Source organism: Engystomops pustulosus, unplaced genomic scaffold, assembly GCF_040894005.1.
Source record: "Engystomops pustulosus unplaced genomic scaffold, aEngPut4.maternal MAT_SCAFFOLD_433, whole genome shotgun sequence".
Classification (NCBI taxonomy): Eukaryota; Metazoa; Chordata; class Amphibia; order Anura; family Leptodactylidae; genus Engystomops; species Engystomops pustulosus.
This window is the reverse complement of record NW_027285312.1, coordinates 33,670-47,500: the sequence shown is the minus strand read 5'-3', so window position 1 is coordinate 47,500 and position 13,831 is coordinate 33,670.

The window sequence follows — 13,831 nt, the reverse complement described above, 5'->3', positions numbered from 1 at the left end:
TGGCCTATCCGGCCACATGTCACTGTCCCCCGGCCAGACTTGGCGGCAAGTCCCGGGGAGGAACAAGCCCATGGAAGTAGGAGCTCCGACTTCCAAAGTGATGACGTCAGCGGGAGCAGCCGCTCGGCCGTATCCGGCGGCATGTCACTGTTCCCCGGCCAGACTTGGCGGCAAGTCCCGGGGACGAACAAGCCCATGGAAGTAGGGGCTCAGCGGGAGCAGCCAGTTGGCCTATCCGGCCACATGTCACTGTCCCCCGGCCAGACTTGGCGGCAAGTCCCGGGGAGGAACAAGCCCATGGAAGTAGGAGCTCCGACTTCCAAAGTGATGACGTCAGCGGGAGCAGCCGCTCGGCCGTATCCGGCGGCATGTCACTGTTCCCCGGCCAGACTTGGCGGCAAGTCCCGGGGACGAACAAGCCCATGGAAGTAGGGGCTCAGCGGGAGCAGCCAGTTGGCCTATCCGGCCACATGTCACTGTCCCCCGGCCAGACTTGGCGGCAAGTCCCGGGGAGGAACAAGCCCATGGAAGTAGGAGCTCCGACTTCCAAAGTGATGACGTCAGCGGGAGCAGCCGCTCGGCCGTATCCGGCGGCATGTCACTGTTCCCCGGCCAGACTTGGCGGCAAGTCCCGGGGACGAACAAGCCCATGGAAGTAGGGGCTCAGCGGGAGCAGCCAGTTGGCCTATCCGGCCACATGTCACTGTCCCCCGGCCAGACTTGGCGGCAAGTCCCGGGGAGGAACAAGCCCATGGAAGTAGGAGCTCCGACTTCCAAAGTGATGACGTCAGCGGGAGCAGCCGCTCGGCCGTATCCGGCGGCATGTCACTGTTCCCCGGCCAGACTTGGCGGCAAGTCCCGGGGACGAACAAGCCCATGGAAGTAGGGGCTCAGCGGGAGCAGCCAGTTGGCCTATCCGGCCACATGTCACTGTCCCCCGGCCAGACTTGGCGGCAAGTCCCGGGGAGGAACAAGCCCATGGAAGTAGGAGCTCCGACTTCCAAAGTGATGACGTCAGCGGGAGCAGCCGCTCGGCCGTATCCGGCGGCATGTCACTGTTCCCCGGCCAGACTTGGCGGCAAGTCCCGGGGACGAACAAGCCCATGGAAGTAGGGGCTCAGCGGGAGCAGCCAGTTGGCCTATCCGGCCACATGTCACTGTCCCCCGGCCAGACTTGGCGGCAAGTCCCGGGGAGGAACAAGCCCATGGAAGTAGGAGCTCCGACTTCCAAAGTGATGACGTCAGCGGGAGCAGCCGCTCGGCCGTATCCGGCGGCATGTCACTGTTCCCCGGCCAGACTTGGCGGCAAGTCCCGGGGACGAACAAGCCCATGGAAGTAGGGGCTCAGCGGGAGCAGCCAGTTGGCCTATCCGGCCACATGTCACTGTCCCCCGGCCAGACTTGGCGGCAAGTCCCGGGGAGGAACAAGCCCATGGAAGTAGGAGCTCCTACTTCCAAAGCGATGACGTCAGCGGGAGCAGCCGCTCGGCCGTATCCGGCGGCATGTCACTGTTCCCCGGCCAGACTTGGCGGCAAGTCCCGGGGGACGAACAAGCCCATGGAAGTAGGGGCTCAGCGGGAGCAGCCAGTTGGCCTATCCGGCCACATGTCACTGTCCCCCGGCCAGACTTGGCGGCAAGTCCCGGGGAGGAACAAGCCCATGGAAGTAGGAGCTCCTACTTCCAAAGCGATGACGTCAGCGGGAGAAGCCGCTCGGCCTATCCGGCCACATGTCACCGTCCCCCGGCCACACTTGGCTATAGGTCCCGGGGAGGAATAATGCCCATGGAAGTAGGAGCTCCTACTTCCAAAGGGGCAAGTCAGCGGGAGAAGCCACTTGGCCTATCCGGCCAAGAGTCACTGTTCCCCGGCCACACTTGGCAGTAGGTCCCGGGGAGGAATAATGCCCATGGAAGTAGGAGCTCCTACACCCAAAGGGGCAAGTCAGCGGGAGAAGCCACTTGGCCTAACCGGCCAAGAGTCACTGTTCCCCGGCCACACTTGGCAGTAGGTCCCGGGGAGGAATAATGCCCATGGAAGTAGGAGCTCCTACTTCCAAAGGGGCAAGTCAGCGGGAGAAGCCACTTGGCCTATCCGGCCACATGTCACTGTTCCCCGGCCACACTTGGCAGTAGGTCCCGGGGAGGAATAATGCCCATGGAAGTAGGAGCTCCTACTTCCAAAGGGGCAAGTCAGCGGGAGCAGCCACTTGGCCTATTCGGCCAAGTTTCACTGTTCCCCGGCCACACTTGGCTGTAGGTCCCGGAGAGGAATAATGCCCATGGAAGTAAGAGCTCCTACCTCCAAAGGGGCAAGTCAGCGGGAGAAGCCACTTGGCCTATCCGGCCACATGTCACTGTCCCCCGGCCAAGCTTGGCTGTAGGTCCCGGGGAGGAATAATGCCCATGGAAGTAGGAGCTCCTACTTCCAAAGGGGCAAGTCAGCGGAAGAAGCCACTAGTTCTATCCGGCCAAGAGTCACTGTTCCCCGGCCTTACTTGGCAGTAGGTCCCGGGGAGGAATAATGCCCATGGAAGTAGGAGCTCCTACTTCCAAAGGGGCAAGTCAGCGGGAGAAGCCACTTGGCCTATCCGGCCAAGAGTCACTGTTCCCCGGCCACTCTTGGCAGTAGGTCCCGGGGAGGAATAATGCCCATGGAAGTAGGAGCTCCTACTTCCAAAGGGGCAAGTCAGCGGGAGAAGCCACTAGTTCTATCCGGCCAAGAGTCACTGTTCCCCGGCTACACTTGGCAGTAGGTCCCGGGGAGGAATAATGCCCATGGAAGTAGGAGCTACTACCTCCAAAGGGTGAAGACACTTGGCTCTAAGTCCCCGAGAGGTATACTGCCCATGGGAGTAAGAGCTCCTACTTCCAAAGGGGCAAGTCAGCGGGAGAAGCCACTTGGCCTACCCGGCCAAGAGTCACTGTTCCCCGGCCACACTTGGCAGTAGGTCCCGGGGAGGAATAATGCCCATGGAAGTAGGAGCTCCTACTTCCAAAGGGGCAAGTCAGCGGGAGAAGCCACTTGGCCTACCCGGCCAAGAGTCACTGTTCCCCGGCCACACTTGGCAGTAGGTCCCGGGGAGGAATAATGCCCATGGAAGTAGGAGCTCCTACTTCCAAAGGGGCAAGTCAGCGGGAGAAGCCACTTGGCCTATCCGGCCACATGTCACTGTCCCCCGGCCACACTTGGCTGTAGGTCCCGGGGTGGAATAATGCCCATGGAAGTAGGAGCTCCTACTTCCAAAGGGGCAAGTCAGCGGGAGCAGCCACTTGGCCTATCCGGCCAAGTGTCACTGTTCCCCGGCCACACTTGGCTGTAGGTCCCGGAGAGGAATAATGCCCATGGAAGTAAGAGCTCCTACCTCCAAAGGGTGAAGACACTTGGCTCTAAGTCCCCGAGAGGTATACTGCCCATGGAAGTGAGAGCTCCTACTTCCAAAGGGGCAAGTCAGCGGGAGAAGCCACTTGGCCTATCCGGCCAAGAGTCACTGTTCCCCGGCCACACTTGGCAGTAGGTCCCGGGGAGGAATAATGCCCATGGAAGTAAGAGCTCCTACTTCCATAGGGGCAAGTCAGCGGGAGAAGCCACTTGGCCTATCCGGCCAAGAGTCACTGTTCCCCGGCCACACTTGGCAGTAGGTCCCGGGGAGGAATAATGCCCATGGAAGTAGGAGCTCCTACTTCCAAAGGGGCAAGTCAGCGGGAGAAGCCACTTGGCCTATCCGGCCACATGTCACTGTCCCCCGGCCACTCTTGGCTGTAGGTCCCGGGGAGGAATAATGCCCATGGAAGTAGGAGCTCCTACTTCCAAAGGGGCAAGTCAGCGGGAGAAGCCACTTGGACTATCCGGCCAAGAGTCACTGTTCCCCGGCCACACTTGGCAGTATGTCCCGGGGAGGAATAATGCCCATGGAAGTGGGAGCTCCTACTTCCAAAGGGGCAAGTCGGCGGGAGAAGCCACTTGGCCTATCCGGCCAAGAGTCACTGTTCCCCGGCCACACTTGGCAGTAGGTCCCGGGGAGGAATAATGCCCATGGAAGTAAGAGCTCCTACTTCCAAAGGGGCAAGTCAGCGGGAGAAGCCACTTGGCCTATCCGGCCAAGAGTCACTGTTCCCCGGCCACACTTGGCAGTAGGTCCCGGGGAGGAATAATGCCCATGGAAGTAAGAGCTCCTACTTCAATAGGGGCAAGTCAGCGGGAGAAGCCACTTGGCCTATCCGGCCAAGAGTCACTGTTCCCCGGCCACACTTGGCAGTAGGTCCCGGGGAGGAATAATGCCCATGGAAGTAGGAGCTCCTACCTCCAAAGGGTGAAGACACTTGGCTCTAAGTCCCCGAGAGGTATAATGCCCATGGAAGTAAGAGCTCCTACTTCCAAAGGGGCAAGTCAGCGGGAGAAGCCACTTGGCCTATCCGGCCAAGAGTCACTGTTCCCCGGCCACACTTGGCTGTAGGTCCCGGGGAGGAATAATGCCCATGGAAGTAGGAGCTCCTACTTCCAAAGGGGCAAGTCAGCGGGAGAAGAGCCACTTGGCCTATCCGGCCAAGAGTCACTGTTCCCCGGCCACACTTGGCAGTAGGTCCCGGGGAGGAATAATGCCCATGGAAGTAGGAGCTACTACCTCCAAAGGGTGAAGACACTTGGCTCTAAGTCCCCGAGAGGTATACTGCCCATGGGAGTAAGAGCTCCTACTTCCAAAGGGGCAAGTCAGCGGGAGAAGCCACTTGGCCTATCCGGCCAAGAGTCACTGTTCCCCGGCCACACTTGGCAGTAGGTCCCGGAGAGGAATAATGCCCATGGAAGTAGGAGCTCCTACTTCCAAAGGGGCAAGTCAGCGGGAGAAGCCACTTGGCCTACCCGGCCAAGAGTCACTGTTCCCCGGCCACACTTGGCAGTAGGTCCCGGGGAGGAATAATGCCCATGGAAGTAGGAGCTCCTACTTCCAAAGGGGCAAGTCAGCGGGAGAAGCCACTTGGCCTATCCGGCCACATGTCACTGTCCCCCGTCCACACTTGGCTGTAGGTCCCGGGGTGGAATAATGCCCATGGAAGTAGGAGCTCCTACTTCAAAAGGGGCAAGTCAGCGGGAGCAGCCACTTGGCCTACCCGGCCAAGTGTCACTGTTCCCCGGCCACACTTGGCTGTAAGTCCCGGAGAGGAATAATGCCCATGGAAGTAAGAGCTCCTACCTCCAAAGGGCGAAGACACTTGGCTCTAAGTCCCCGAGAGGTATACTGCCCATGGAAGTGAGAGCTCCTACTTCCAAAGGGGCAAGTCAGCGGGAGAAGCCACTTGGCCTATCCGGCCAAGAGTCACTGTTCCCCGGCCACTCTTGGCTGTAGGTCCCGGGGAGGAATAATGCCCATGGAAGTAGGAGCTACTACCTTCAAAGGGGCAAGTCAGCGGGAGAAGCCACTTGGCTTATCCGGCCAAGAGTCACTGTTCCCCGGCCACAATTTGCAGTATGTCCCGGGGAGGAATAATGCCCATGGAAGTAGGAGCTACTACCTCCAAAGGGTGAAGACACTTGGCTCTAAGTCCCCGAGTGGTATACTGCCCATGGAAGTAAGAGCTCCTACTTCCATAGGGGCAAGTCAGCGGGAGAAGCCACTTGGCCTATCCGGCCAAGAGTCACTGTTCCCCGGCCACACTTGGCAGTAGGTCCCGGGGAGGAATAATGCCCATGGAAGTAGGAGCTCCTACTTCCAAAGCGATGACGTCAGCGGGAGAAGCCGCTCGGCCTATCCGGCCACATGTCACCGTCCCCCGGCCACACTTGGCTATAGGTCCCGGGGAGGAATAATGCCCATGGAAGTAGGAGCTCCTACTTCCAAAGGGGCAAGTCAGCGGGAGCAGCCACTTGGCCTATTCGGCCAAGTTTCACTGTTCCCCGGCCACACTTGGCTGTAGGTCCCGGAGAGGAATAATGCCCATGGAAGTAAGAGCTCCTACCTCCAAAGGGGCAAGTCAGCGGGAGAAGCCACTTGGCCTATCCGGCCACATGTCACTGTCCCCCGGCCAAGCTTGGCTGTAGGTCCCGGGGAGGAATAATGCCCATGGAAGTAGGAGCTCCTACTTCCAAAGGGGCAAGTCAGCGGAAGAAGCCACTAGTTCTATCCGGCCAAGAGTCACTGTTCCCCGGCCTTACTTGGCAGTAGGTCCCGGGGAGGAATAATGCCCATGGAAGTAGGAGCTCCTACTTCCAAAGGGGCAAGTCAGCGGGAGAAGCCACTTGGCCTATCCGGCCAAGAGTCACTGTTCCCCGGCCACTCTTGGCAGTAGGTCCCGGGGAGGAATAATGCCCATGGAAGTAGGAGCTCCTACTTCCAAAGGGGCAAGTCAGCGGGAGAAGCCACTAGTTCTATCCGGCCAAGAGTCACTGTTCCCCGGCTACACTTGGCAGTAGGTCCCGGGGAGGAATAATGCCCATGGAAGTAGGAGCTACTACCTCCAAAGGGTGAAGACACTTGGCTCTAAGTCCCCGAGAGGTATACTGCCCATGGGAGTAAGAGCTCCTACTTCCAAAGGGGCAAGTCAGCGGGAGAAGCCACTTGGCCTACCCGGCCAAGAGTCACTGTTCCCCGGCCACACTTGGCAGTAGGTCCCGGGGAGGAATAATGCCCATGGAAGTAGGAGCTCCTACTTCCAAAGGGGCAAGTCAGCGGGAGAAGCCACTTGGCCTACGCGGCCAAGAGTCACTGTTCCCCGGCCACACTTGGCAGTAGGTCCCGGGGAGGAATAATGCCCATGGAAGTAGGAGCTCCTACTTCCAAAGGGGCAAGTCAGCGGGAGAAGCCACTTGGCCTATCCAACCACATGTCACTGTCCCCCGGCCACACTTGGCTGTAGGTCCCGGGGAGGAATAATGCCCATGGAAGTAGGAGCTCCTACTTCCAAAGGGGCAAGTCAGCGGAAGAAGCCACTAGTTCTATCCGGCCAAGAGTCACTGTTCCCCGGCCTTACTTGGCAGTAGGTCCCGGGGAGGAATAATGCCCATGGAAGTAGGAGCTCCTACTTCCAAAGGGGCAAGTCAGCGGGAGAAGCCACTTGGCCTATCCGGCCAAGAGTCACTGTTCCCCGGCCACACTTGGCAATAGGTCCCGGGGAGGAATAATGCCCATGGAAGTAGGAGCTCCTACTTCCAAAGGGGCAAGTCAGCGGGAGAAGCCACTAGTTCTATCCGGCCAAGAGTCACTGTTCCCCGGCTACACTTGGCAGTAGGTCCCGGGGAGGAATAATGCCCATGGAAGTAGGAGCTACTACCTCCAAAGGGTGAAGACACTTGGCTCTAAGTCCCCGAGAGGTATACTGCCCATGGGAGTAAGAGCTCCTACTTCCAAAGGGGCAAGTCAGCGGGAGAAGCCACTTGGCCTACCCGGCCAAGAGTCACTGTTCCCCGGCCACACTTGGCAGTAGGTCCCGGGGAGGAATAATGCCCATGGAAGTAGGAGCTCCTACTTCCAAAGGGGCAAGTCAGCGGGAGAAGCCACTTGGCCTACCCGGCCAAGAGTCACTGTTCCCCGGCCACACTTGGCAGTAGGTCCCAAGGAGGAATAATGCCCATGGAAGTAGGAGCTCCTACTTCCAAAGGGGCAAGTCAGCGGGAGAAGCCACTTGGCCTATCCGGCCACATGTCACTGTCCCCCGGCCACACTTGGCTGTAGGTCCCGGGGAGGAATAATGCCCATGGAAGTAGGAGCTCCTACTTCCAAAGGGGCAAGTCAGCGGAAGAAGCCACTAGTTCTATCCGGCCAAGAGTCACTGTTCCCCGGCCTTACTTGGCAGTAGGTCCCGGGGAGGAATAATGCCCATGGAAGTAGGAGCTCCTACTTCCAAAGGGGCAAGTCAGCGGGAGAAGCCACTTGGCCTATCCGGCCAAGAGTCACTGTTCCCCGGCCACACTTGGCAATAGGTCCCGGGGAGGAATAATGCCCATGGAAGTAGGAGCTCCTACTTCCAAAGGGGCAAGTCAGCGGGAGAAGCCACTAGTTCTATCCGGCCAAGAGTCACTGTTCCCCGGCCACACTTGGCAGTAGGTCCCGGGGAGGAATAATGCCCATGGAAGTAGGAGCTACCACCTCCAAAGGGTGAAGACACTTGGCTCTAAGTCCCCGAGAGGTATACTGCCCATGGGAGTAAGAGCTCCTACTTCCAAAGGGGCAAGTCAGCGGGAGAAGCCACTTGGCCTATCCGGCCAAGAGTCACTGTTCCCCGGCCACACTTGGCAGTAGGTCCCGGAGAGGAATAGTGCCCATGGAAGTAGGAGCTCCTACTTCCAAAGGGGCAAGTCAGCGGGAGAAGCCACTTGGCCTACACGGCCAAGAGTCACTGTTCCCCGGCCACACTTGGCAGTAGGTCCCGGGGAGGAATAATGCCCATGGAAGTAGGAGCTACTACCTCCAAAGGGGCAAGTCAGCGGGAGAAGCCACTTGGCCTATCCGGCCAAGAGTCACTGTTCCCCGGCCACTCTTGGCAGTAGGTCCCGGGGAGGAATAATGCCCATGGAAGTAGGAGCTCCTACCTCCAAAGGGGCAAGTCAGCGGGAGAAGCCACTTGGCCTACCCGGCCAAGAGTCACTGTTCCCCGGCCACACTTGGCAGTAGGTCCCGGGGAGGAATAATGCCCATGGAAGTAGGAGCTCCTACCTCCAAAGGGGCAAGTCAGCGGGAGAAGCCACTTGGCCTATCCGGCCAAGAGTCACTGTTCCCCGGCCACACTTGGCAGTAGGTCCCGGGGAGGAATAATGCCCATGGAAGTAAGAGCTCCTACTTCCAAAGGGGCAAGTCAGCGGGAGAAGCCACTTGGCCTATCCGGCCAAGAGTCACTGTTCCCCGGCCACACTTGGCAATAGGTCCCGGGGAGGAATAATGCCCATGGAAGTAGGAGCTCCTACTTCCAAAGGGGCAAGTCAGCGGGAGAAGCCACTTGGCCTATCCGGCCAAGAGTCACTGTTCCCCGGCCACACTTGGCAGTAGGTCCCGGGGAGGAATAATGCCCATGGAAGTAGGAGCTCCTACTTCCAAAGGGGCAAGTCAGCGGGAGAAGCCACTTGGCCTATCCGGCCACATGTCACTGTCCCCCGGCCAAGCTTGGCTGTAGGTCCCGGGGAGGAATAATGCCCATGGAAGTAGGAGCTCCTACTTCCAAAGGGGCAAGTCAGCGGAAGAAGCCACTAGTTCTATCCGGCCAAGAGTCACTGTTCCCCGGCCACACTTGGCAGTAGGTCCCGGGGAGGAATAATGCCCATGGAAGTAGGAGCTCCTACTTCCAAAGGGGCAAGTCAGCGGGAGAAGCCACTTGGCCTACCCAGGCAAGAGTCACTGTTCCCCGGCCACACTTGGCAGTAGGTCCCGGGGAGGAATAATGCCCATGGAAGTAGGAGCTCCTACTTCCAAAGGGGCAAGTCAGCGGGAGAAGCCACTTGGCCTATCCGGCCAAGAGTCACTGTTCCCCGGCCACACTTGGCAGTAGGTCCCGGGGAGGAATAATGACCATGGAAGTAAGAGCTCCTACTTCCAAAGGGGCAAGTCAGCGGGAGAAGCCACTTGGCCTATCCGGCCAAGAGTCACTGTTCCCCGGCCACACTTGGCAGTAGGTCCCGGGGAGGAATAATGCCCATGGAAGTAAGAGCTCCTACTTCCATAGGGGCAAGTCAGCGGGAGAAGCCACTTGGCCTATCCGGCCAAGAGTCACTGTTCCCCGGCTACACTTGGCAGTAGGTCCCGGGGAGGAATAATGACCATGGAAGTAAGAGCTCCTACTTCCAAAGGGGCAAGTCAGCGGGAGAAGCCACTTGGCCTATGCGGCCAAGAGTCACTGTTCCCCGGCCACACTTGGCAGTAGGTCCCGGGGAGGAATAATGCCCATGGAAGTAAGAGCTCCTACTTCCAAAGGGGCAAGTCAGCGGGAGAAGCCACTTGGCCTATCCGGCCAAGAGTCACTGTTCCCCGGCTACACTTGGCAGTAGGTCCCGGGGAGGAATAATGACCATGGAAGTAAGAGCTCCTACTTCCAAAGGGGCAAGTCAGCGGGAGAAGCCACTTGGCCTATGCGGCCAAGAGTCACTGTTCCCCGGCCACACTTGGCAGTAGGTCCCGGGGAGGAATAATGCCCATGGAAGTAAGAGCTCCTACTTCCAAAGGGGCAAGTCAGCGGGAGAAGCCACTTGGCCTATCCGGCAAAGAGTCACTGTTCCCCGGCTACACTTGGCAGTAGGTCCCGGGGAGGAATAATGACCATGGAAGTAAGAGCTCCTACTTCCAAAGGGGCAAGTCAGCGGGAGAAGCCACTTGGCCTATCCGGCCAAGAGTCACTGTTCCCCGGCCACACTTGGCAGTAGGTCCCGGGGAGGAATAATGCCCATGGAAGTAAGAGCTCCTACTTCCAAAGGGGCAAGTCAGCGGGAGAAGCCACTTGGCCTATCCGGCCAAGAGTCACTGTTCCCCGGCCACACTTGGCAGTAGGTCCCGGGGAGGAATAATGCCCATGGAAGTAGGAGCTCCTACTTCCAAAGGGGCAAGTCAGCGGGAGAAGCCACTTGGCCTACCCGGCCAAGAGTCACTGTTCCCCGGCCACACTTGGCAGTAGGTCCCGGGGAGGAATAATGCCCATGGAAGTAGGAGCTCCTACTTCCAAAGGGGCAAGTCAGCGGGAGAAGCCACTTGGCCTATCCGGCCAAGAGTCACTGTCCCCCGGCCACACTTGGCAGTAGGTCCCGGGGAGGAATAATGCCCATGGAAGTAGGAGCTCCTACTTCCAAAGGGGCAAGTCAGCGGGAGAAGCCACTTCGCCTACCCGGCCAAGTGTCACTGTCCCCCGGCCAGACTTGGCGGCAAGTCCCGGGGAGGAATAATGCCCATGGAAGTAGGAGCTCACTTGGCTCTAAGTCTTCGAGAGGTATAATGCCCATGGAAGTAAGAGCTCCTACTTCCAAAGGGGCAAGTCAGCGGGAGAAGCCACTTCGCCTACCCGGCCAAGTGTCACTGTCCCCCGGCCAGACTTGGCGGCAAGTCCCGGGGAGGAATAATGCCCATGGAAGTAGGAGCTCCTACTTCCGAAGGGGCAAGTCAGCGGGAGAAGCCACTTCGCCTACCCGGCCAAGTGTCACTGTCCCCCGGCCAGACTTGGCGGCAAGTCCCGGGGAGGAATAATGCCCATGGAAGTAGGAGCTCACTTGGCTCTAAGTCTTCGAGAGGTATAATGCCCATGGAAGTAAGAGCTCCTACTTCCAAAGGGGCAAGTCAGCGGGAGAAGCCACTTCGCCTACCCGGCCAAGTGTCACTGTCCCCCGGCCAGACTTGGCGGCAAGTCCCGGGGAGGAATAATGCCCATGGAAGTAGGAGCTCCTACTTCCAAAGGGGCAAGTCAGCGGGAGAAGCCACTTGGCCTATCCGGCCAAGAGTCACTGTTCCCCGGCCACACTTGGCAGGAGGTCCCGGGGAGGAATAATGCCCATGGAAGTAGGAGCTCCTACTTCCAAAGGGGCAAGTCAGCGGGAGAAGCCACTTGGCCTATCCGGCCAAGAGTCACTGTTCCCCGGCCACACTTGGCAGTAGGTCCCGGGGAGGAATAATGCCCATGGAAGTAGGAGCTCCTACTTCCAAAGGGGCAAGTCAGCGGGAGAAGCCACTTGGCCTAACCGGCCAAGAGTCACTGTTCCCCGGCCACACTTGGCAGTAGGTCCCGGGGAGGAATAATGCCCATGGAAGTAGGAGCTCCTACTTCCAAAGGGGCAAGTCAGCGGGAGAAGCCACTTGGCCTATCCGGCCAAGAGTCACTGTTCCCCGGCCACACTTGGCAGTAGGTCCCGGGGAGGAATAATGCCCATGGAAGTAGGAGCTCCTACACCCAAAGGGGCAAGTCAGCGGGAGAAGCCACTTGGCCTAACCGGCCAAGAGTCACTGTTCCCCGGCCACACTTGGCAGTAGGTCCCGGGGAGGAATAATGCCCATGGAAGTAGGAGCTCCTACTTCCAAAGGGGCAAGTCAGCGGGAGAAGCCACTTGGCCTATCCGGCCACATGTCACTGTTCCCCGGCCACACTTGGCAGTAGGTCCCGGGGAGGAATAATGCCCATGGAAGTAGGAGCTCCTACTTCCAAAGGGGCAAGTCAGCGGGAGAAGCCACTAGTTCTATCCGGCCAAGAGTCACTGTTCCCCGGCCACACTTGGCAGTAGGTCCCGGGGAGGAATAATGCCCATGGAAGTAGGAGCTCACTTGGCTCTAAGTCTTCGAGAGGTATAATGCCCATGGAAGTAAGAGCTCCTACTTCCAAAGGGGCAAGTCAGCGGGAGAAGCCACTTCGCCTACCCGGCCAAGTGTCACTGTCCCCCGGCCAGACTTGGCGGCAAGTCCCGGGGAGGAATAATGCCCATGGAAGTAGGAGCTCCTACTTCCAAAGGGGCAAGTCAGCGGGAGAAGCCACTTCGCCTACCCGGCCAAGTGTCACTGTCCCCCGGCCAGACTTGGCGGCAAGTCCCGGGGAGGAATAATGCCCATGGAAGTAGGAGCTCCTCCTTCCAAAGGGGCAAGTCAGCGGGAGAAGCCACTTCGCCTACCCGGCCAAGTGTCACTGTCCCCCGGCCAGACTTGGCGGCAAGTCCCGGGGAGGAATAATGCCCATGGAAGTAGGAGCTCACTTGGCTCTAAGTCTTCGAGAGGTATAATGCCCATGGAAGTAAGAGCTCCTACTTCCAAAGGGGCAAGTCAGCGGGAGAAGCCACTTCGCCTACCCGGCCAAGTGTCACTGTCCCCCGGCCAGACTTGGCGGCAAGTCCCGGGGAGGAATAATGCCCATGGAAGTAGGAGCTCCTACTTCCAAAGGGGCAAGTCAGCGGGAGAAGCCACTTCGCCTACCCGGCCAAGTGTCACTGTCCCCCGGCCAGACTTGGCGGCAAGTCCCGGGGAGGAATAATGCCCATGGAAGTAGGAGCTCCTCCTTCCAAAGGGGCAAGTCAGCGGGAGAAGCCACTTCGCCTACCCGGCCAAGTGTCACTGTCCCCCGGCCAGACTTGGCGGCAAGTCCCGGGGAGGAATAATGCCCATGGAAGTAGGAGCTCCTACTTCCAAAGGGGCAAGTCAGCGGGAGAAGCCACTTCGCCTACCCGGCCAAGTGTCACTGTCCCCCGGCCAGACTTGGCGGCAAGTCCCGGGGAGGAATAATGCCCATGGAAGTAGGAGCTCCTACTTCCAAAGGGGCAAGTCAGCGGGAGAAGCCACTTCGCCTACCCGGCCAAGTGTCACTGTCCCCCGGCCAGACTTGGCGGCAAGTCCCGGGGAGGAATAATGCCCATGGAAGTAGGAGCTCCTACTTCCAAAGGGGCAAGTCAGCGGGAGAAGCCACTTCGCCTACCCGGCCAAGTGTCACTGTCCCCCGGCCAGACTTGGCGGCAAGTCCCGGGGAGGAATAATGCCCATGGAAGTAGGAGCTCACTTGGCTCTAAGTCTTCGAGAGGTATAATGCCCATGGAAGTAAGAGCTCCTACTTCCAAAGGGGCAAGTCAGCGGGAGAAGCCACTTCGCCTACCCGGCCAAGTGTCACTGTCCCCCGGCCAGACTTGGCGGCAAGTCCCGGGGAGGAATAATGCCCCATGGAGCTCGGGCAGACTAGAAGTAACCTCGTCTGCCCGCTGGAGGGCGCCCTTCCCGGAGCGGAGGGGACCCCCTTGGCCACAAAGTGCAAGCCGAGTTTGGAGCTCGAAACCCGGCCACGCTTGGTCGTAGGTCCCGGTGAGGAACATGGCCATGGAAGTCGGAGCTCAAACCTCCAAATTGACCTCAGCGGGAGCACTTGCTGAGGCTGCCCGGGCATGGGTTACTGTTCCCCGGGCA